Raw genomic sequence first — 24462 nt, 5'->3', positions numbered from 1 at the left:
AGGTAATAGTACGCTAGTGGACTAATCAGTGAGCTGTATTAGGTAATCGCAGAAGTAAAAATCTTCACCTAACATAATAAAGGATAAACGAACATATCTTAAATTTATAAAATGAGAGCAGTGTATCCATCTTAATTAGAAATTAGAAATACCAGAACAGATAGCTTCAAGAGTTGCTTCTTTTTGCCATTAGGAGTGAGAATAGGGAAAGCAGGAAGATATATTCAGTTTTTGGTTACAGGATTGTCAAGTGGCCAAGGATTTCCTGTGGTGGCTGTTGCGAGGTTGTCCTGCCATACTTTCCTGTAGGCAGCCAGTAGGGAGACAATGAGCCCAAATGGATTTAGACAGTTTATTATTTATAGACATTGTAGTAGCCAGAGGTTCTTTTTCACATCAGCCTCCCTTGCTCCTAAATCCCACAGGGATGATGCGAAGGCAGACCTGGTGGGTGCTGTACACTCAGTGAATCAATGTCATAACTAAAGAACACCAAGCTTAGGACACCTCGCTCCTCCATCTTTTAAAGGACTACTGTAAACCTGATCATTCTTGTCTCTGGAGAAAGACATTATCTTTCCCACACTAAAATGTAAGCAAATCTATTACAAGGGATGGGCAATAGGCTTTTATCTTACCATCCTGGAATGTCTCTAGTGAGACAGACCTTCTCCATCTTTATTATTCTATAAAGTAACTAAATCTGAAAAAAATGGCGTTTCATGCCTGGAAATGACTGAACTTAATTGAGAACTTTCTCCCACAGTTATTGCTGCTTTCTTCACAGAATATTTAATCATCATTCACAGTTATAAAATATCATAAGCTTCCTTCTTGAAATTGAGAATGATATAATGATGTTGTCTACTATTTCTATTTCTAGTCAGCATTCTTCTGGAGTTACTAGATAGCATAATATAATAACATAAAAAATAAACATATTAACAAGAAGGTAATAAAAGTGCCATAATTTCTTACTGACAAGTCTAGGAAGTTTATCCTAAGGAATCTGAAGTTGGGGTTTTAGAATGATAAACAAATTCAGTAAAGATGCTAAATAAAAATTCAGTACACAAAAAGCAATTGAATTTTTACATATTAAAAATGAACAGTTGGAAATTTAGAACAATTCCATTTAAAATTGATTCAATGACAAAGAACAATTAGGAATAAATCCAATGAGAGATATACTAAAAATGGAGTGATGTGCCATATCCATGGTTTGAAAGTCAACATTCTCTCAAATGAAATTGTATTTCCAACTATATCCCATTAAAAATCACAGCATTTTTTCTATGAAACTTTATAAGTGGATTTTGCAAAGTAAATGAAATTTCACAGAGTCAAACCAATTCTGATGAAGAAGAGCATCAATTATTATTACAATCAGATATATAGTCTTAATGTAAAGCTACAGTAAATAAAAAAGTATGGACTTGGTGCAATTAGAGACAAAAGCAGTGAAGAATGAGAAGAGAAAATCCTGAAAGAGACATCATACTTGTTTAGAATAACAGTGCCATTGCAATGCACGCGGAGAGAGAAATTCTTAAACAAATGCTGATGAGCCAATTGGATTTCCATATTGAGAAAAAAAAGAATTTTAATGTTTTCATAAGCTCATTTGCAAAAAGGTCAATTTTTAGATTTAGATTTTAGGTTTTCAATTTAGATTTTAGAACTAAATGTGTATGTAACATGATGCCACTAGTAGAAGGAAACAGTGAAAAACTTTGAGTGAGCAAAGTTTACTGGAAGAATTCACACATGAACAAAAAATAACCTAAAGGAAATACTGATCAATTGGATTTCATTGTGGTGAAAAACTACTATTCATCAAAGTAATCATGAAACTAGTGAAAAAGTAATCCACTAGGTAGAAGAATATATTTATATATATATAATTATATATTATGAAAATCAACTTGTATCCAGTTCAATAAAAATACAAACAACAAAATTGAAAAATGAGCAAAAGAGTTGATAGGAGTCTTCACAAAAGAAGATAGCCAAATGGCCAATAAAGACATGAAAGGATGCTCAATTTTATTACTCTTTAGGGAAATACTAGATATCACTTACCCACAAGAATGGTTGAAATGAGAAAGATGGGCAAGCCACACCCTAAGGTAAAGCATACACAGAGGTACCAGCCTTTCCTAGGCCTCTAGGAGCACTAATTTGAGAAGCATCACGGAAGTCTAGATCGTGAATCTCATGAGTGTGAGATTCTCCTGGGTAGAAAACAGCTAATTATTCATCTTAATAAACTAGAGAAATAGCGAGAGAACTAACCTAATGAAAGTAAAAGAAAGGAAACAAGAGAAAAGCAGAAATTACTGACGCAGAAGGCAAAACAACAGGAGAGGATCAACCCTATAAATATTTGGTTCATTAGGGAAAAATACTAATAAAATACACAAATTCCTATCAAGATTGAACAAGAAATAGAGGCTGAATTAAAAAAACAATATTAAGAATGAGAAATAAGACTTTATTATATAAGCTGTAAAAATTTAAAAATATGCACTAGAAGGATACACACCAAATTTCAATAGTGATTACCTCTGGAGAAACAACAGGATTTGTTAGGGACATGAAAATTCATTCTTATCTCAATAATGTACATTAATTTTGAAATAATTTAAAAATCACTAAGCAAATGGGCAAAGACATCTATGTTCTATTCTATATTGAATTGGAATTCTAACTCCAATGTTTAGTTACTGTGTGACTTTGATCAATTTACTTAAGTCCCAAATTCCAATTTCCTCATCTGCCATATGTAGATAGTAATACTTACTCCATAGGTTTGTTCTGAGATTAAGAAACTTAATAAATATAATATTTATCAACAGTTTCTGGTAGATAGCAAACCCTCAATAAGAAGACTAAGTAACAAATGACACATCTGTAAGATGCACAGATCTTACATTCAAGGCAGAGAGGATGTGCAAATATTGAGAAAAGAATAATTGTCATGAACAAGTGCTGCTCTGAGAGTAGCGTGAAAGGTCACCTAACTCAGACTACAGAGACAGGGGATGTGGCAACAGTAAACAATGACTTCCGAGGAATCTGGGAGACAGAGAAGCTAGATCCTTCGGGATGTTGAATGCTATCCTATAGACAATGGGCTGATCTGGGTTTTGTATGGCCTGGAGCTTATACAATTTGAAAATTCCTTGAAAAAACTTTATAACAATGTAAAATTACATATAAAAGGCACTATACAGAATAACGTCATAACAAGTTACAAACTTTAAAAAGTTGGCAAATGCTCTGAAAGAAAAGCAGAATAAGAACTTTTTTTTAGTCAATTGCCTAATGCTTTTCTCTGAAATTAAACTTACAGTTTTTGGGATGCATACTTTTTATTGTCTTTTCGTGTACTAATCATTTTGTATTGTCACTGTCTGCAGAGATAATGGAAATATTCACTTTTTTGTCTAGCATATTTAATGGCTTTTAAAAATATAATTAATTGCTCACAATAGATATTCTGGATTCATAAGTTATTATTTGTAATATCACAATTGCAGATTTTTTTCCAATTTGGAAAATAAATCAAATTTCTTTATACAAGAATGTAAGATTTCAGAATATTTCAAATTCTCTTGCATAGCAGTAATGTTAATCTTTGAACTAATAGGACTCATTAACCATCAATATCTTCCTTGGAGTGGTATACTGGTGAGTTTAATCTTCGTCGATGTGTTTTATGTCAAATCTGCTAAAAATTAATAAGAACTTGTGCTGATATGATTGGGCAAGTCCATTTCAGAGCAAAGGTTCCTGAGTCAGGCTTGGCCAGCATGAGAACGATTTCAGGACCTTAGTAGAGAAGTGGTGAATAGTGTCCAGTTCTCACCAGTGATTGAAGATAGACTAGTGTGCTTTTGAATGAAGGGAACAAAGGCCTGGTGACAGATTGGGTACAAAAGCATATGAAAGGCTATGCAGTATAACTTTAAGATGATTAGCTCTAGGAAGCTTTGTTGCTTACTAGTCTAAAAAACCTTCCTAGCAATAGCTTGACCAAACAGCACTGTGACTGCAAGCTACATACTTACATCTCATAGAGAAGTGGATTTAACCTAAAGCTAATGAAGTTTAAATTTCCAGGACCCCTCGCTTGCACAAAACTCTGGGAGAGGCCCAGGGAGTTTCACGGAAAAACTTTGTAGTCCTTTTCTCTTAAGAACATTCTCAAAGGCCACAAGCTACATCCTCCCTCCAAATCTATAATTACAATTCATGCCAAAGAAGACAAGCAATGAAAAAAAAGTGGTAGATTTAATGCAACATCATTAAATATGGTAAAAAATATATATGGGCTAACCACACCATTTGAGAGTCAAGGACTGCAGACTACACAGAAAAGTGTTCAGACACAATATATGGTGTTTCAACGAAACCTACTTTAAATATAAAGATTCATTTTGGCAAAAGGTAAAAGAGATGAAACCATATGACAAACATAATCGAAAGCTAGATAGCAAAGTAATCTCTGTTATTAATAATAAGATGATGAATCAGTCAAGGAGGCATGATAATCTTGTGTGTGTACCTAATAACAGTGTCCAAAAGCATGTAATACATACTGACAGAACATAAAAGAGATACAGAAAACTTCACAATAATAGTAGGAAATTTTATTTAGTGTTTAATAGAGGTGTGAAATAACAAGTGTTGGGGGAAGAAATAAATTTAACAAATAGAATGAGAAAATATTGCCTGGATATGTGGGTCACGGTAGAGAATAAAATTTAAGAATTAATTAAATTGTGAAGTCTGGACAATTATTGACAGAAAATACAAAATCAGGAAGTGAAATCTTATTGAGAAAAGGATAACGGGCTTGGTTTTCAGTCTACTGGCATAGAGAAATAAGGAAAAAACGATTTATATTAATTAAAATTAATTTTTAACAGTTTGTCTAAATCTATATCTTTACAACTCAGATCATTGCTTATATTGAGTGAAGTTGCAGATAAGGAGATAAAGAAGGAATACATTCCTTCCTGTGTGAAAAAAAAAAAAAACTTTTACATTAACAATCCCCAGGATGGTTTATCTCAAATATTGGGCATTTATGGAACCACAGAGGCCACAAATGTTAAATAATTTAAAAAGTGAAATCACATTTTTGAACTAATGTAAATATTTAATTGATAATAATATGATTGTTCCCATAAGTTAGAGAGATAGCGAGAGACTTGCATCGGCTTGACGATATATAGATTAAAGCCTGTGTTAGAGTCTATGCTTTGGCTGTTTATTAAGTTTCTCTTCCATTTTTCATTTATACTTCATATGTATCACTCAATATTAATGTCATAGAGAGTTGTTGATAGCATTTGCAGCTATGTCAGATGTCTCAGAATATGTGGCTAGAACAAAGACCTAGAAAGGAAGGCAAAATTTCTCACTAAAAATTATTGTAAGCATGCTGTCAGATACAAAGCTGACAGGACATTACACTCAAAAGATGGAAGACAATGTTTCATCTTAAAATAGACGCAAATCAATTTCAAATCTACTCTTTGATCAAAGTCGGGTGTGGAAGCTCTTTCCTCAGAGTTTGTTGTTGTAGTTGGATGTGGTTATAAAATATGACCATTCGTTATTTTCTATTATAAGGGAAGAAAATCATTAGGTGTGGTAAAAATGTCAAACTCTAGATAGCTCAGTGTTTTTCCACACAGTTTGGTCTCAAAAAGGCTGAGATCTTATCCTAGCATTAAATATTGTGATGATATTGCAACAAAGTATAATTTTGGCTATTCAGGATACTAAAAACATCACCTGAGCGAACCTCTTGAAATCATAGAGAAAGATCTTTACTTTTTAAAATCCTTTCCCATTTCAAAAATATGAGCATCTTTTTCCTTTTATGGCTAATATACACTTGGTGTGAAATAGAAGCCTTTGTTTATTGCACATATCCTAGTACTGCACAGTGAAATAGGTGATTCTTTCTGTGATTGGTTCATGGTTACAGTTTTCACTCTTTCTTAACCTACAATTCTCTAATAAGGGGATATTTTTCTAAAGCCAGCAGTTCCCCTTGAATGCAGAAGTATAAAAATCTAAAATCGTGTGGAATCCCCTTTGTTAATTTTATGCAGAAATGCCTAGTTTTGCTGCACATTTATTTGATTTTCATCATTTCTGACCTATTCTAGTTTACATCATTATTCACAATAATCGTTACTAAAGGAAACAACTGTTTTTGTGTAATTTTCAGCAATGGGCTCACCAAAAAAGTCATTGATCAGTTTTCTTTTCTATGTGAATCTTATATATGCCAAGAATGGATTCATATTCTGCAAAATAATGTTTTCATCATATTAAAAAGAAGACCATTAGAGAGCCCTAATAGTATTTGCTTATTCCATATCTTACACTATTAATACCATGTAGAACTCAATAGTGCCCTTTGATAAACTAAGCTTGCTGTAATATTTAAATTGCTGTTTTAACAATACTTGCATTCCAATAAACACTTCTTAGTCATCTAGTCTTTGATTTATTTTGCTAATTGGATGATAACACAAGTAAAACAATAAATTAAAAATTTAACAAAGTTGTCTATAGATATAAAATAAGTTCAACAAAATGAACCATTCAGAATGGAAAAGAAGAAACAACCTGAGCAGTCATTATATCCTATGTACAATGTTTAAGAATTTATTAATCAGTAAGCAAAAAATGTTTTGACCAACATATCTTTCATTTAAAAATTTCAAAAATGTATGAACAAAACTGCTTCATTTATTATGTTCCCTTGAAACACCATCAGACTACTTGAGAACCACTGGGTAAACCATCAGTGATTATTCAGAAAATATGTTGGTGCCCCCTTTAGCCCCATTTAAGACCAGGTGAATTTACTGCTTCGTTTGTTAAAGAGTATAATACTTTGAGGTAAGCTTTGAGTTAACCTCTCGTGTGTCGGTTTTCTCTGCTACTGTAGAAATCCAAGCCTCGGTATTTAGAAAAATATCAAGTTTTCCCCTCAATAGCCTTATATCTTGTGTTCAGTGGAGCAGCTGGAAGCTGTTATAGATGGAAAGTTTGATAGGTGGGAGGTAGGCTCCAGGGCCAAGATCTCCAATATAGTAGACACTCTATTCAATCCCAACTAGTTCATACTAGCTTTTCAGACCAGTGCTTCTCAAAGTTTGAGGAGCATACAAATGGCCTTTCAAAACACAGAGCCTATGCAATAGGTCTGGGATGGGGCCTGAGATTCATATTTCTAAGCAGGCTTCACACAGTGGAGTTACCAGTAGAAACTGACAGAATTGTTTCTGCCTATACATTTCTCTGTTTTGTGCATTGACGTAAGAGGCATTTTTTTCCCTCTCATTTCGCAGATTGATCCCTGATACTCTCACTAGCTATCCTTCATCACAGATTTTCCCAAGCATAAGATTTTTAAATTTTTGCCTCACATTCTTGATCCTGATAAAAGCCATGATGTAATCAGTATGATTAGGCAAGAGTAATTTTACATATTATTTTGACTATTTCTAAATCTTCTTTCTTTTTTCTACTCTGTGCTGTCATTTCTGGTGGGCTTTACAACTTTTTCTTTCTGATTCATTTTTTAACTAAATAATATGAAATACTGAAGTTATGGTGGATGAAAAAAATTTATACAAGCACAATAAATAATTTTATTATAGTCTAATTATATAAAGATTCTTGTAATTGAAATTTCATAAATAGTTCTATATCTTGGAATACCGATGACACTTTTGAATACTGTTGTATAAAATGTAAATAGGAGCAGTTGGTAGGGATTATAACATAAAATCCTCTTCAACAAATCTTAGGGAAAGAAACCTTCCAACAGTGAATCTGAGTACAAAGATCTTAACTAATGTTAAATAGTGCATTTGTCAAACAAATAAAGAGGTCATAAAAACTGTTTATAATATTCATGTATCATAAAGATATTAATTTTTTCAGTATGTGCATTTAAAAGTCTCATTTTTAGAGAGACTTTAAGTATTGTTTTTTTATGGCTAAGATTTGATATTGACATATAACTAACAATATTCCTATAGAGTTATAAGTCAAATTCATTACCCTTCTATGGGTCACAACCTCATTCCACTTCTATTACATTCATTTAATCTCTTTATCACTTACTCACAAGTACAAACCTAAAAAAGTGGTGAAAGAAATTGTTTTTCACTACTCTCTGGAATAGCCAAGGACTGAAGGAGCGGTAAGCCAAATGGTAAAGTGCCAGCAAATGATTTAAAAATGTCACACACCTTTCTTTAAATCACCATGAAAAGTCTCTAAAGAGACAATGCTTTTGCATATGCCAAAGATTTTGATTAATATTACCATTATTTCTATTTAATCTATGTATGTGTGTATGTATGTATGTATCTATCAGATTACCTACCTACTTACACTAGTACAATTGAATCCATCACTAGGATAGCTACCGCCCAATACTCCACATGTAGCATTATAGCATCCAGAGACACCCGGGAAGGGGAAAAATCTTTGACTCATAACATCAGAACTACAATGTACTAAGTACTTTTGTGTCAACAGAGATATCCGAGGATGCCAATAACTCCATGAAATATTGGTTAATTTACCTAAACAAGCCATTCATTCATTCAATTATTTGTCAAGTTTATATCATTTGCCAGGCAACTAAACAAGCAGAAAAACTTAATGCCTTCATGGAATACATATCCTAGTTAGGGAGGCAGATAATAGGCAAATAAACAAATATAATTAAAAAAAATAAAAATTGCCATGAACTAAAATAAATCGAGGCATGTGCATAGACTGTTACGAGAGTTCTATTTCAGATAAGGCACAGAAAGAGGAAGACCTGATATTTGAGCAGAGGACCTAATTCAATGAGAGATGGGTTATCATATATATATCTGTTGAAGAATATTCCAGACAAAGAAGAAAACAAAAGCTAAAGCTGGAGGGAGAATAGTGAGAGGACAGTGAGCAGGGGGAAGAGTGAAAGAGAAGATGCCATCGGGGGGTAAGGATCAGATTGTGTAGAGCATGCTAGACCATGGCTCTGAAACTTTACTTCACAATTGATGAGATGGCGTCAAAGGAATTTGGTGAAGGGAGCGACAAACTCTGACTTGTATCAAAAGGGTTATCAGGACTGTTGTAGAAAAAGAGTAGAAACAGAGGGATTAGTTACAAAGCTTTCATAATAACTGTGAGGAGAAGTGATGGTGGCTTGGACCAATGTGGTGGCAGTGGAACTGCTAGAAATTTTTAGGGCTGGCAAATATTTCAAAGTTGGAGGTGTCCAGAATTTCTGATGTATTGGATATGTGATGTAAGACAAAGAGAGGAATCCCAAACTTTTTTGCTTAAAAAACTGTGTTCACAGAGTACCAATTTTCTTGCAATGAGGAACACTGGGGAAAAAACTAATTTCCATTAAAGATCAGCACAAAAGCTGAAAATATGGTAGAAGGTAAGTTTAGTGCTTATTAATGCTGTTTGTAAAATATCTTCAGCTTCCTGAGAATTTTGGACAGATGTGTGGCCAAGTGACTTTCTTTAGCTAATGAGATGGGAAAAGAAGGTCTAGGAGCTTCTTTATCTTTGCCACAGCTGCTAACAATGTTTCAGATGGTGGATATTCTATAACTTTAAATCTCTGGGTTAGGCTGACCTGGAACAGAATCAAAAGATTATCCAGTGGTGGACATGTAGTCTGAGTAATAAATAAGCCAGTGAGATTTTGGAGTTGTTTGTTACAGCAGTTTAAATTATCATTTCCTTATACCTACTCAAAAACTGTTTACTTCAGCAAGTTGGAAAAATGGTAGGTTTTCCCTTTCTTCCTGAATTCATATCATTTGCCTGTGTCTTCCATTGGAAGAATTCAATGCTGAAGCTGGCTGGCAAAGCAGATTGGGAAATGGAATTTACCTTTTCTAACATGAAGGTAGAAATGAGGCATGGAAGGGGGGGGGTGTGGAGCTGAGAGACAAGACACTGTTTGGCCCCGTCTGCTACGTTGGCTGCTCAGCAAAAGACAATAACCATGCTTCCTCCAAAAAGGATGCAACTATCCTTTGTTCAAAGGAAGACTTACCCCCTCTTTCAAAAAATGAAAACCAAAGTTATCAGTCACTGCATGCCACTGCATCTGTCTCTGAGTAACATCAACTTCTCTTCTAGTTTATTTTCCACTGATAAGGATGTCATCAGTTTTTTCAAGCCCAATTATGTTAGATAACTAATCCCAAAAGATCTGTTTCCTCAGAGCCTTTCTGTCTTGGTACTTTATGTTTTCAATCATGCAAACAGAAATTACTCAAGGAATTTAAATGGAGGTAATTTAGAGAATTCCTTTTTCAAAAGTGTGATTGAAGAACTGTAGGAACAAAAGAGGATAGATGAGGTTACCAGATAATGAGTAACTGCAGGAAGCCCCTATTACTTTTAGAGCTGGAGAAGCCTGGGGTGAATGGTGTTACTCCAAGCCTGGGATCACTCTCCCAACTGGGGCTTTCTGCCAGTGTGTATGAACTGGCTAATCAGGAAGCCAGGGACTAACCCACATTCACATTTTTGTGCAGCTGCTACTGGGGCCATAAGTGCTGTTACCACAGTCCTGTTGCTGTCTCCTCTATTACTTCTGTTCCCCAAGTTTTCCTCAATACTGCCATCTCTGTCAGGAATGCTGGAACGACCATTACCAGGCACACTTAGGAGCCGTTAAAATATTTTATAATTATTACCTGCCTTCCAATCTCCCACCAGTCTCAATCATCAGGACCTAACAGGAAGCCATCTGGCAAGAGAGTCTGTGAAGTGTAGTTTGTATCATCCCAGGCAGGAATGGCAACTGGTTTAGATGAACTCCCAGGTTGCTATCAAGTATGAGACACTATCCTCCAGAGGAGGACAATAAAGAGAATAGGTTAAGACACGCCACATTTGAGATGCTGGGTGCATATAAATGTCTAAATTCAGGAGAAAGGTCTGAGATGGAGATAAAATTTTGGAATTACTTCTCTCTAGGTGGCATGATCACTTGGATATAATCACCTAGAGAATGACTTTAAATGGACAAGAAAATTTGTGGTAGGACACAATCCGAGGTTACCCTTCAAAACGCACATCAGCAAGAAGAAAAAGATCCATCAAAGGAGATAAAGAAGGGACTAGGAAGAAAACAAGGGGATCTTTCTATTGCAAAACTTAATGAAAACAGTGTTTCAAAAATAAGAAGCAATCATGTCAAATGCTGCTGATCAGTCAAATAAAATGAGAATTGAGAACTAATCCATAGCTTAGACAATATGGAGGTCATTAGTGACCCTGATGGTAGCTGCTGCTGTGGAATGTTGGGAACAATTGGATGAGATTTAAGAATAGGAGGAGATGAAATGATGACTCTGAATATGTACAGTAGTTAAGTAATTTCATTTGAAATGAGAGAAGTGCTATAAAAGCTAGAAGAGGATGAAGGATCAAGGGACAATTGTTTTTTTATCTTTAAGAGGAGAGATAATACAGAACACTTCTGTGCTGGTGGGGATGACATAGTATAGAGGAAAAATTAATGTTTTAGGAGGGAGGGAGAAAAGAAAATTGTAGTTGGAAAGTCCTTGATTTAGTGATGTGGGGTGGAATCCAATACATAGAGAGAAGGGTATGCCTTGTATAGAAAGACTGACTTTTTTTTTTTTAAAGATTGGCACCTGGGCTAACAACTGTTGCCAATCTTCCTTTTTTTCTTTTTTTTCAAAGATCGGCACCTGGGCTAACAACTGTTGCCAGTCTTTTTTTTTTTTTTTCTGCTTTATCTCAACCCAAGCCCCCCCACCCCCCGTACACAGTTGTATATCTTAGTTGCATGTCCTTCTAGTTGTGGGATGTGGGACGCCGCCTCAACGTGGCCTGACGAGCGGTGCCATGTCCGCACCCAGGATCCGAACCCTGGGCCGCGGCAGCAGAGCGCGCGAACTTAACCAATCGGCCACGGAGCCGGCCCCCTGACTTTTTCTCTACCTAGCAGAAACTAGGTGAAAGCATATTTACTCCAATGTGAGATATGTATATCTGGTACTGGGATGATGTGGAAGTTATCTTCTGACTAATATTTTGTTCTTAGTTAAAGGGAAAAGCGTGAAAGAGAAAAGAATCTGCTCATATTCAGAACCAGCTTATGCTAACAGCAAGTGCTCAGTGTTTTTAGAAGCTGGCCTGGCATTCACAGTTAGGCCAAGATGTTCCATTATTGAACATAAGCAATCTCAGAGAGTACCATTAGGAAAGGTCACCCTGGGGATGGGAATTTTCTATATCTTGATTATTGTGGAAGTCATACAATAGTATTCAGTTACCAACATTCATCAAATTTTACATGTAGATTGAATGGATTTTATTGTACGTAAATTATAACAAGAAACAGTGAAGTTAAAAAGGAATTGCATCTTTGGTATATTTCTGAGAACATAAATAAAGATAATTAGCATTGAGTGAGGGATCAGGTGAGCAGTTCAAACCAAAATCAATTATTACTTCAAAGTAATATTTCACCCTCATTCCCTTCACTGTGTAGTACTGAGTTGTCTTAGTTGTGCAATTTTAACCTCAGAACTTAGAGAGATCTGTATGCTTGTTTACGCGGTAACATCCAATTAATGTCAAAAGCATAATTCCTTGAAAAAAATCAAAATTTACACTGCATGGGTAATTAAAATTGAGATTACTAAATTTGGGGGTGCTAGTTCAAGATTGGCTAACCCCTAAATTGTGGTGTTTTACCAAAGAAATACCACTCCTGGTAGTCATATTGTCAACTTTTTCTAATGCTAGGTTTTCAGAGTAAATTTATCACTTTCATATGTACAGTTATTTATAATTATTCTAAACTGTCAAACGACAGTTGGGGGAGAGAAAGAAAATGTCATACTGAGACAGTGATGAGGTGAGACTAAAACACAAAAACAAAGATCACCTCATAATCTTGTCTAAGCACAGACAAAATTTAGATCACTGTGCAAATTACAAAAATACCAAATATCCCTAGTGATTGTTCGCTGTGGAGCATCGACATTGGAAGGTTATTGGTTGAGAAGAAGGTGGATTTAGGAAGTTTGGGGAAATAAAAAATAACCTGTGAAATAGTCACCTAGGAGAACAGGATTATTAATTAACTTCAGTCCTGAAAATAATAAATTTTAAATATTGCAGGGAGTGCTCTAAGGGTTGGGTAATTGAGATTTGGAATGTGCTGCATTTATTATAATGACAAGTTTTAGGGTATCATCTTAGGGCTGTAAGATGGAGGAAAAATCAGTAAAAGTGAAGACAAGGAACCAAATGGACAGAATGCTGGATGGATTATTCAAATGGTAATGCAGTTTTGAAGAATGTTGACCAGGACAGTAATAGAGTAGATGTCGGTAAGGCAGATATTAAAATTATCCCTGAACCAAGAGAACCAGAAAGACTGCACAAGGAGTGATGACAGGGGTATGATCGGAAAACATGAATTTCGATGGAGTTGATTTTGTGTGTGGTGGCAGGGGATAGACTCACCACAGTTTGAAAACAGCAATTAACAGTAAAAAGAATCACCTACTCTAAAGGGGAAAGAGTAGCTATCTGCAAGGAGCGAGGTGGAAACGGTGACCTCAGAGCAGAGCCAAGGTCAAATTAGAGGAAGAGGGTGTAGAGATGTTTCAGAGAAAATTTTGAGGATACAGGATGCAACAAACCATGTTGACAGTCCAGAACTTTCAGGGTCACAATGAAAATTTGTGGATTAGGAATGAAATGGGATATGTCAGATTTGAAGACATATAAAACAATCAAACGATTAGTTATTAGAGAATAGCAAGGCAGCATTAGATTTCTGCTGATGCTCAAAGTATCAATCATGATGACACAAGTCCAGTTGACCCCTATGGGGAAGCAGGGGACCATTTCTCACTGAAACATCTTATTGAAACTAGTGTCCTCAGAATTTTTGAGTGGCGTGGTAAACAATGTTGGACAAAGAAAAGCAAAGTTTTGATGTTATAAGGAGCATACCTCAAATCCTTTTTGGGAGTTAACCATGTACATAAAACAAACTATTCATTTTATTTGGCAAAAATGCTAGAAAACTCCTAGCACCAGGAAGTTGCTGAAGAAAGGGAGATCTGAAAAGACTCAGTGTACAGACACTCTGGTATAAATTTCAAGCCAAGAAAGGTTGTAATTTTTTCGGTACAAATTGCTCCTTTTAGAAAAATGTATTAGGACAAATAAATTCACACAATACAAACATAACATTAGGAAGTGAAAACACTAAAAAGCTATATTGCATAAAATTTTTTTAAATAAATGATGTATAAATAGTCTATCCAAAAGCTGTTTTAAATGATTTTATGTGTGCTTCCATTAGATTATCTATGAAGCTTTGGAAATAGTGAACAAAGTCATCTCAGCACTTGATTTTCCCAAATTAATTTTAAATTTTCTTTTCATTTTTCAAAATAAGTTACAAACAACCCTTAAAACATTGCCTTGGGCTGGCCAGGTGGTGTAGCAGTTGAGTTTGCGTGCTCCACTTCGACGGCCTGGGGTTTGCCAATTTGGATCCCAGGTGCAGACCTACACATGACTCATCTAGCCATACTGTGGTAGGCATCTCACATATAAAGTAGAGGAAGATGTGCACAGATGTTAGCTCAGGGCCAGTCTTCCTCAGCAAAAAGAGGAGGATTGGCGGTGGATGTTAGTTTAGGGCTAATCTCCTCAAAAAAACAAAAATTGCCTCTACCAAAGGCATTTAGGAGAAACCAATGTTAGATAGCTACTTAAAGCCTAAGTTAACTAAAATAACCCAGGCAGTTTTCACTGTTTAGAACAGAACATTTAGTAAAGTAGCCAATTGTTCAACAACTGTTACAAATTCATTCCTTTTGTGTGTGTGTGTGTGTGTGTTTGTGTTTGGGTGTGTACATACACCCATGTGCATGAAGGTGCATGGTGTATGGATATAACGATGTTTACTAAAGCCTTAAAGCATGGTTTTTAGGCTTCAGGATAGTAATTCATGTGTATTTCTTTGATACCGTGTCTAAGATACATTTCTTAGAAGCTAAGTGCTTCTTCATAGTAGCTGATATACCTTAATAATATTGATACAGAGAAGGGAGGTTACATTGAGGCAGAAATAGATTAAGTGACGTGCTTTATAATATTCAAAATGATCGTTGTTCCCCAACACAGTGTTTTTTTCCTCCCCTGCAGTAATTTTCCTTCATTTCTTATATAATAGTGAAGCATGAAGTGATTTCCAGGAACGTGTCATAGATTCAATCAGTTTGGAATGACACAGCACTGTCATTCTCATAAGTGTTCAAGCACTTCCGAGAATGATTCAAAAGCATGGAATCGCCCACTGACTGTTAGGGTAACATGTACAATTTGGAGAAGACAGCCCTATTGAGCAGTTGTCAATTATAAAAGTGTTTGAAAATTGTGACTTTTCTATTTTTGAGGCTATTTCAAATACATGGCTGATCTATCTGATATGCTTTTATCATAGGTCTGTAATTTCCTCTAGAAACTGAAAATGGAAAGCTATGAGACAGCAGCAGATCAAGTTGATATATTTGCTATGTTATGTATCTAATGATTTTTAACTAAATATATTTTGATTTTAGGAAATTAATTTTATACTGTTAACAATAGCAAATGTCAGATGAGCAAAGCTAAGAAAATCATTAGCTGCCTTATTGAGACCATTGTTAACCCATTTTAATTATCATTCCTAAAAACTTTTATCTGTACATAACCTGATGTTTAAAGAGATACTCGAGCTGTTCTTGATGAGTAAAGTTAACATTGAGCACTTATTTTAAAATACATTAGTAATGTTCCCAGAATAAAATGGTTGAGTTGCCTTATGTGTAAAACCTTTTCTTTGGTTTCTTTCAATCTGGAAAAAAACCCAAAGAGACAACAAAAAAACCCAAATGTAACCATGTGTTCATAAGCAAATTTTTTATAGCTTTAATTCTCACTCTTTGGGTAGCCTTGTGGCTACAATTTCCAGAAGAATAGGAGATTTTTGTCTGAATGGGACATGTGGCTTGCATTCATTCCACTGAAATAACTAAGAGCACTGGATATGCATTTCAATTTCATAACTGAAATATAAAGTTCCAAAAGTTGATTACTCACCATTCAGATATGCTCTAAAATTTTCAGTTGAAGCTAATTGACTTAGTCCAAAAAAGATGACACATACATGTTTAAGAGGAAGTGGACAGTTTATGATGGCATTTTATAAAAGATTAAGATACATATAGAAATTATAACTGGATGACTAATATTGATATTATAATATTATAACTTTTATTTTTCACTTATACTTTATTTTAAAATAATCTCACTCTCTAATAAACAATGAGATACTGTGTCAAGGGATAAATAAAGAAACATGCATTATAATCATCGCATATGTCTAGAGGAAGAGTGTGAGACGAATCTTATTTCCCAGAGACATCTGGCAAACTTCTAGTCTCACCAACAGAAATTTATTCTCTGCCATCCCTGAACTGGTGCATGTTCCAGGAGATGTCCTGCACTTACTGACTAGGCCTCAGTTCCTATAGGAGTCAATGTCAAGACAGACAGGATCGCCATTACACCAATCAGTTCCACACCTTCAGTGAGGGGTCGTCAATCTCCCATTAGCATTTGGGCTACAATTGGAAAGAATGGATACCAAATCATCTATTCCAAAACCATCATTTGTTTTTAAAAAATGAATAAACTGAAAATCAAGGAAATTCAATGGCTTTGCAAGGGTGATGCAATTAGTCTTATGAGTCTGAAGTGAACTAAGTTATGTAGAACACCCTGGCACAAGTAAAGAGCATCATATGCCTCCCTCATCTCAGTATGGTTGCTACTAAGGTCCATGGAAATCAGTCCCCACATGGAGGTTATGACGCAGTATTTCCTGAATCCTGTGTAAGGCAAGATGTTCCCCCCCAAATGATATAACATCTCTTAAGACCTTAAAAATTCTTAATTTTAAAACAAGTTATTAGAAAAATTTAAAAATTAATAATATATTGGCATACCTATAAGCCTTAAATCTTGATGCAGGACATGTCAAGGACCAGGCAAACCTCAATGCATTTTATCTCGGGCCTTTGTTGCTTGTCAGTGCTCATCTTCTCTCTCCTTTTCCTACTACATAGATTAGATTCTAGGATCCCGGCACCCTATTGTCTTGCCATCAATTTTTTCCCCATTCATAGATATTAGCAGATTAAACTAACCTCACATAAAATTCAGATGATTGAATAAAATGTCTGTGAATTAGTTTCATAACATATATGAACTAAAGACATTTGGAATGGAAGATATTTTCTAATCTAACTACGCATAAATAAAAACTGTCAGATAAGATCTAAGCAGCTAAGACTGTATTTGGCAAAGTTACAAAATTTGTAACATAAAAGAATCAAAGAGTTGGGGAGTATGTTCAAGACTTCAGCATATGGAGTTAGTTCAAAGCTGGAAATAGCATAGAATGATTAGGAATTACTGTTGGATAAGGTTCAAAACGTAAGCTAATAATAGGAATATATTAGTTCACCTGCCTAGAAAAATAACTGAGCTCTGAAACAAAATGAAGACATTAATGGGACATTTTAATTAGTGATATTATTATGTATACTTAGGATAAACTGTTTGGAGAGGACACACTCTTAATTATCCAGTGGAGGATCAGGCAGTAGATGATAAAGTTTTATATTATTATTGCCAGGAACATATTTGCATATTTGCCAAATTCAGCACTTTCTCCAATGTTTTAGAGCCTGATGTATATTTTAGATTTTGACTCATGCTCTTTCTTTTTCCAATGATTCTAACTATTCAAAGTTTCAGGAATAAAGATCCTTGGAAATTAAATACATATAACCTGAAAATTATCAGTTTTTTCAAGCCAAAAATACTTAATCTCATTTTACACCTTTCTCCTAAAGGAAATTTCTCATGTGCAATAGGCCAAATCCTAAACTGCATTCTGAACCACCCACACTTATCTTAAAAACTGTCATCATATTTCTTTTTTGAATAGTATAATAAAACTCTTTTTAATGTAATATTTCCATGGAAATGGTAGTTTTGTAAAATTTAAATGACTGCCTGGTAAGAAAGATGTTAATGATGCTTATGAGCCTTTTATATCTATTATTTTTAGGGTTTTGTGCATTCTAATTCATCAATAAACAGGGGAAGAGAGAAGGGATGTTGTATTGCCTATAATTACTGCATTTTATAAAATGCGATGTTTTTTTCAATGAGAGTATTAAGGAAAATTGCCAATTTCCATTTTTCCAGAAAATCCATTTGTACAAAATGACCTTGGTTTTGACCCATTCTGAAAGAAAAAAATTTACTGTAGCTTTCACACCCGTCTTCCTTCTGTTTTCTTTGTTCAGCTCCAGCGGCAGCCAGAAGTTTAGGCAGAGCGCCTTTCTTTACCTGTCAAATACTCTGAAAACATAATCTACTATTGTTTGAGTATGCTATCATCCATTATCGTTCCAAAGTACCTAATTGCCAGCACTGTCGTCCCTGGATTTTATAATGCTTTATCTTATCTGAGTAGATTCAGCTAATATTTATTTGCCTGGTATCAGGCGCAGTACTAGTTACTGTCACCTCAAAAATTTTCATTCCCTTTGAACATACTGTCTTAATTTCTATCTCTGAGGGTTTCTTTCCTCTCTTCACTTAACACTATTTTGCCCTCTCTGTGAAATTACACTGTCAGCATCCAGGCCCTATCCAGTGTTCTCATGCTACATCCCATTGGGTTTTCTCATCTGTAGTTCTTTGCTCTATTGTTATCTTGGATATCTACTTTAATAGTTACCATTGAAGCAAACTTGCACTTTAAAAAATTGCTTTTTTGGGGCCGGCCCCATGGCTGAGTGGTTAAGTTCGAGCGCTCCACTGCAGGTGGCCCAGTGTTTCATCGGTTCGAATCCTGGGTGCAGACATGGCACCATTCATCGAGCCACGCTGAGGCGGCGTCCCACATGGCACAACCAGAAGGACCCACAACTAAGAATATACAACTATGTACCAGGGTGCATTGGGGAGAAAAAGGAAAAAAATAAAATCTTTAAAAAAAATCGTTTTTTACTTATGCAATTCTAAGAACCCCAAATCATGCTGATTTTTAAATTTTCACATTTTACAGACAGATTAACTTAAAACACCTTACAGTATGCATCTATTATTATTACATCAATTTCCTTTGAATTTCCTTTGGGGAAGTAATTATTCCCAATCTCCGTCTTTATAATTATAGATGGGAGACTGCACCTCTGGATGTTCCTGGCCACAGCTAATGATTTAAACTTGTTTACTGTATGTGATTCAAGCCAAATCAGAGAGACCCAATCTAAGCACTTGAGCTGACACTATGGTGAATGAAGCACTCACTTTTAGCTGGGTTTGCCAAACCAGTAGAGTCAAGTCATCATCTTTCTGCCAGGAGTAGCCGCCTTAAAAAGGAAGCCAACATGGAGGAAATCAGCGCTGAGTGACATTTCTCATGTAATTGTTGAGTAAGTAAAGTAATTTGTGCTTGGAAACAGCTCTACTACTAAAATGCTCTGTTCTGAGAGCCAAATATTGTTTTACTTTTATTTGATTTATTTGATATGGCTTTACATCACTTGTAAGCAAAAAAGTCCAAAGTTACATTCTTGACTCTGTAGCCTTCTATGCGTATGTTTCATAAACTTTCATTTTTTTTTCCCTATAAACCTGTAGCAATCCAGGTACAATTCAAGCATTCACAGACCCTGACTATTGCTTAGAATTTCTACTAATCATTCCTTTTCTACCCCAAGGTTCAGTCCTCCCAGTAGTTGTCTCATATACCTCTTTTCTAACCCATTCCTAGCTTAGATGACTGTTTCATACTTCAATGACAATAGTCGTAATCACTGTCTACCATTCCCTTCACATCTGATTATCCTGGTGTCCACATTTCTTCTTTTCTCCCTTTCTCTCTCAATGGTATTTTTGCCCCATGCTGTGTATTTCAATCTTTCCTTTGCAACTCACTCACCAATGACCTCAATATTATCTTCCACTTTTCCCTTTGCAGGTTTGGCCTCAAATATAAATAAGTCTAAAGAAAATTTAAGTTGATGTTGGTTCTTCTATAATTGCCTTTTTAAATCTATATATTAATTTCTAATTTGTACCAACTGCTTGCTTATAATAACTACCAATTTTCAGTTAAGTTTGACTAGATGTAGAAATTTAAGCAAATAACTTCACTTCCCTGGACTCCATATTCTCACAGAAAAATGAGAGATAAACCCTGTAGCTTCCTCTGGGTGTTATTTTTTAATAGTTTTACAGTCTTATACATAATGATGCAATGATGTCTTAGAACATATATTTTTTCCAGTATTTTGATATGCCAATCAATTCTGTTTATGTCTCAAAATATAGTATCTCTATGGAATAAAATCGCATTTGAAAATTATCAGAGTAAACTGATTATTGATTATTTAAATTTTTTAAGTTTACAAATACTACAGATAGTATTATATTAAATGTGCTTGTAGATTGCATATGTACTTATATAGATAGGCATAGTATATTTTTAGAAAATTAATTCCTTTATTTATGCACTTCTTTTAACAACTGTTTAGTGAGTACCTACTATTTGATAGGCAATGTTGTAGGCACTAGAGATAGAAAGTTAAAAAAAAAGTCTTTCTCTCATGGAGTTTGCATTCTATCTGAGAAATATATAACTTCAGATTTCATGAAGATTAATAAGAAAATCTACTTCACAAATATTAATATACAAATAAATTTCATCCATATATTCCCTTTGAATTAGCTTTCACAAAACGTAGAAGCTTTTGCTAAAATAAACACTCTTACGTGAAAATCCACAGCATTCTTGATATAAAACTAGTTTGCTTTTCCTAATGTTGAAAACGGAAACAGCTTATTAAGAACATTTCTAAAGCATATCTGTACAATGGGTTAACTGACAAAGATAGAAACAAGATGTTTGCTGATAGGAATGGTTTGGTGTCTTTTGAAAATTATAATAATGAAGGTACTAACCCAAATACCATAATCAATGAACAATTACTGTTTCAAAAGAGCCAAATACATTTTGCTTTCAAGTTTTATAACTAATAGAATTTACTTCTGAGGTAAATGACCAGAATTAGTGGACAATTCGAACTGAGGAATAAAATCCTCCATCAACGCTATTCACACTTTGCAGACGAAATTGGATTAAGAAGCTGTCTAACTCAGCAGTTCCCATGATGCCAATCTTTTAAAGGCACTAGACATCGTCCTGGACTAAATCAGAAATATGGTCCTATTTAAACTTAAGGATCTATGTGCTTACATAACACACAAAAAGTCCAAAATGGTCTCGCTTCAACCTTTGACTGCACCTCTAAGTTGAAACAAGAAAGCAATCTACAGATGTGCCAATACCACTCCCACTAAATAAATATTTGGAGAATATTGGCTTGAAAGTATGGCAAATAACTAGCCTCCTAGCAGGGATCAGTCAAGATTTGCTTATAGATACCAAATTTAATACCCTGATTTATTGTTCACAAACCTATACAAGAAGAGAAGATTTAACTTCACTATGTGACGGCTGGGAGCCCTCTCAGGCTAAACTAGATGTCATAAAAACAGATGTTGAACTTCATGACATATAAGAAATATAACCTTATTTTGAATGTATCAAATAGCTTTACATAAAACAAGGAGTATAATGTATGTTTATTGGTTTACTGTCTACAGAAACATCTTGGCTGTACATACTAATTATTTATTGATGAACTTGCTTAAGACTGGAAAGAAGTTCTGTCACATTAACCAAATAGAGAGTTCTTTTTACACATATATGCTGATTGTATATTCAGTATTACCCTTTATCCTAAAATAGGCAAAGACAATATTACAATCTTTAGCAATTTTAAATACATTCCCCTGAAACCAAAGCTCTTCAGTGGACAATCATGTCAGCAGCTTTTGAGTCTAGCCTGGCTTACTCAACACCCATTCCTTAGCTATTCTCCCAAACATGTCTTCACCTCAGAAGCTGGAAAAGGTCATTAGTCACTTTTAAACATCCCCTTGGATGAAAGTTTGGCTATGTGAATCATAGTAAAATAAATAAAATAAGTGAAAGTAGATGTTTCTGGAAGGCTTCTGTGAAACTTTTGCTTTTTCTCATGAAAGTAATTGACACAGTTGATGCTCTCTTCCTTTCCTTCTTGTTTTGAACATTAACAAAAGACTTGGATCTTTAGCAACTATCTTGCAGCTGTGGGGAAAGTCAAGGGAATCAAAGACTTGGTGCCTTTGACAATTTTGAACCACCAAACCAATACCAGCTGACCTCTAACCCCAGCCCTTATGTTATACGAAAATATATGTATTTATTTAGGCCATTTCTAGTCAAGAACCAGTTATTATAGCAGAAGCTGCTTAACAGTACAGATGTTTTCCAAACAATGGTTAACATATTTATTTGCTTAAACTAATTTAGGAACAATAGAGTGTTTTCCAGACAGCCCATGAGTCAGTGGCCATTAAATTGAGCAAATAAACCCTTAAACTTTACCTACATTAATTCATGTGCATTAAAAAATGATTTGGGAGAATGATTTTCAAAATATACTCTATCTTATTGCTGTGTTTTTATGGTCTGGAATTAAGCAACTTGCTGGATAGAGATTGGAAACCAAGAAAAGGAAATAAAAATAAAGGTGTGTGAGAAAAAAGATGAAAGAAGAGTAAAAAGGAAGAATAATGTGATACACAAAAAATATGTGAGGAGAATAAGATGTGAACTTTCAGTTAGTGAAAGCAAAGTGTCAAATGCTGGATTAAAGACAAATTCTGGACACCTATTCCGTATCTATAAATGTAACTATGTACAACACATTTGGGAGAAGCAGTGTAGCAACATGCGACAATCATGAACTTTTGATTCTGTAAAACCTTGATTTAAATGCTACTTTCACCTCCAAATCCATCTTCAAAACCTACTCGTTTTTACTGTGCAATTTACTTAACTTTTCTCCTTCTAATTCTTCTCATTTGTAAAATTGTGCAAATAATACCATGTTTGGACTAACAGTAGAAAATATAACAGATGCTTATCATTATATTCATTATATCAGTACTTAGTTTTTTTCATAGCATGCTTCTAAGTTGTTTATCATATTCTCGTTGATACTCATCTTTGTTTTTGAAATCACTTTCTAGTACGTTTCCTTGACTATAATCTTCTTGTATAACATCTATCTTCTTTAATACTTTCTTAAGCATAATTCTAAGACAAAAATCTTAGCATATTCTGTTTCTTAAAAAAAGTAAATGATCATTCATTGTCTGTGGATCATAAATTCTCAATCAGGGTGATTTTGTCCCCAGATGACATTTGATAACGTCTGAAGACATTATTGATTATCACAAATGGTGTGTGTATGTAGAAGTCGAGAATGGTGATAAATATCTTACAATGAATAGGAGTAGGCCCCCACAACTAGGAATTGTCTGAAGCAATTTTTCAACAGTGTTGGCGATGAGAAACTCAGCTGTTAAAATCACAACATTTTAGCACACAAAGCTCTTCATGATCTAAACTTTGCCTAGCTCTCCTGTCACAATTCCATCATGAACTGCACACTTTAGTTATCTGAATGGCCTTGTGTTATTTTTCCTAATAAATCATAATATTTTTCTGTTACTACTACTACCAAAAAGCAATGATTTTGAATAAGTCATCCAACCTGACCACTTCTCTTTCCTTATCTGGAATTGTTGGGTTTGATTAAATGTATCTTCCCTTCAAGCTTTAAAATGTATTACAATCTAAATTACAAATTAAATTGAGAGGGATGTTGTAGTATATTAAAAGTTTCATATGTTGATTATTTTTGTAATAATTATGAAAGCACAGAAAGACAAAGACAGCCTTATCTCACATATATGTAGAATCTAAAAAAAAGCCAAACTCATAGAAACAGAGTAGAATAGTGGTTACCAGGGGCTGGGAGGGTGGGAGAAATGAGGAGATGCTGATCAAAGAGGACAAATTTCTACTTATAAGATGGGTAAATTCTGGGGACATAATGTACAGCATGGTGACTATAGTTAACGATATTATATCATATACTTAAAAGTTGCTCAGCAAGTAGATCTTAAATGTTCTCATCATACAAAAAAATTGTAATGATGTGAGGTGATGGATATGTTAACTAACCTTATTGTGGTAATAATTTTGCAATATATACATCTATCAAACCATCACATTGTCTACATTAAGCTTATGCAATGTTATATGACAATTATATCTCAATAAAGCTAGAAAAAACAGAATAAGGA

This window comes from Equus asinus, chromosome 9 (assembly GCF_041296235.1).
Source record: "Equus asinus isolate D_3611 breed Donkey chromosome 9, EquAss-T2T_v2, whole genome shotgun sequence".
NCBI lineage: Eukaryota > Metazoa > Chordata > Mammalia > Perissodactyla > Equidae > Equus > Equus asinus.
Note: the sequence above shows the minus strand (reverse complement) of the source record.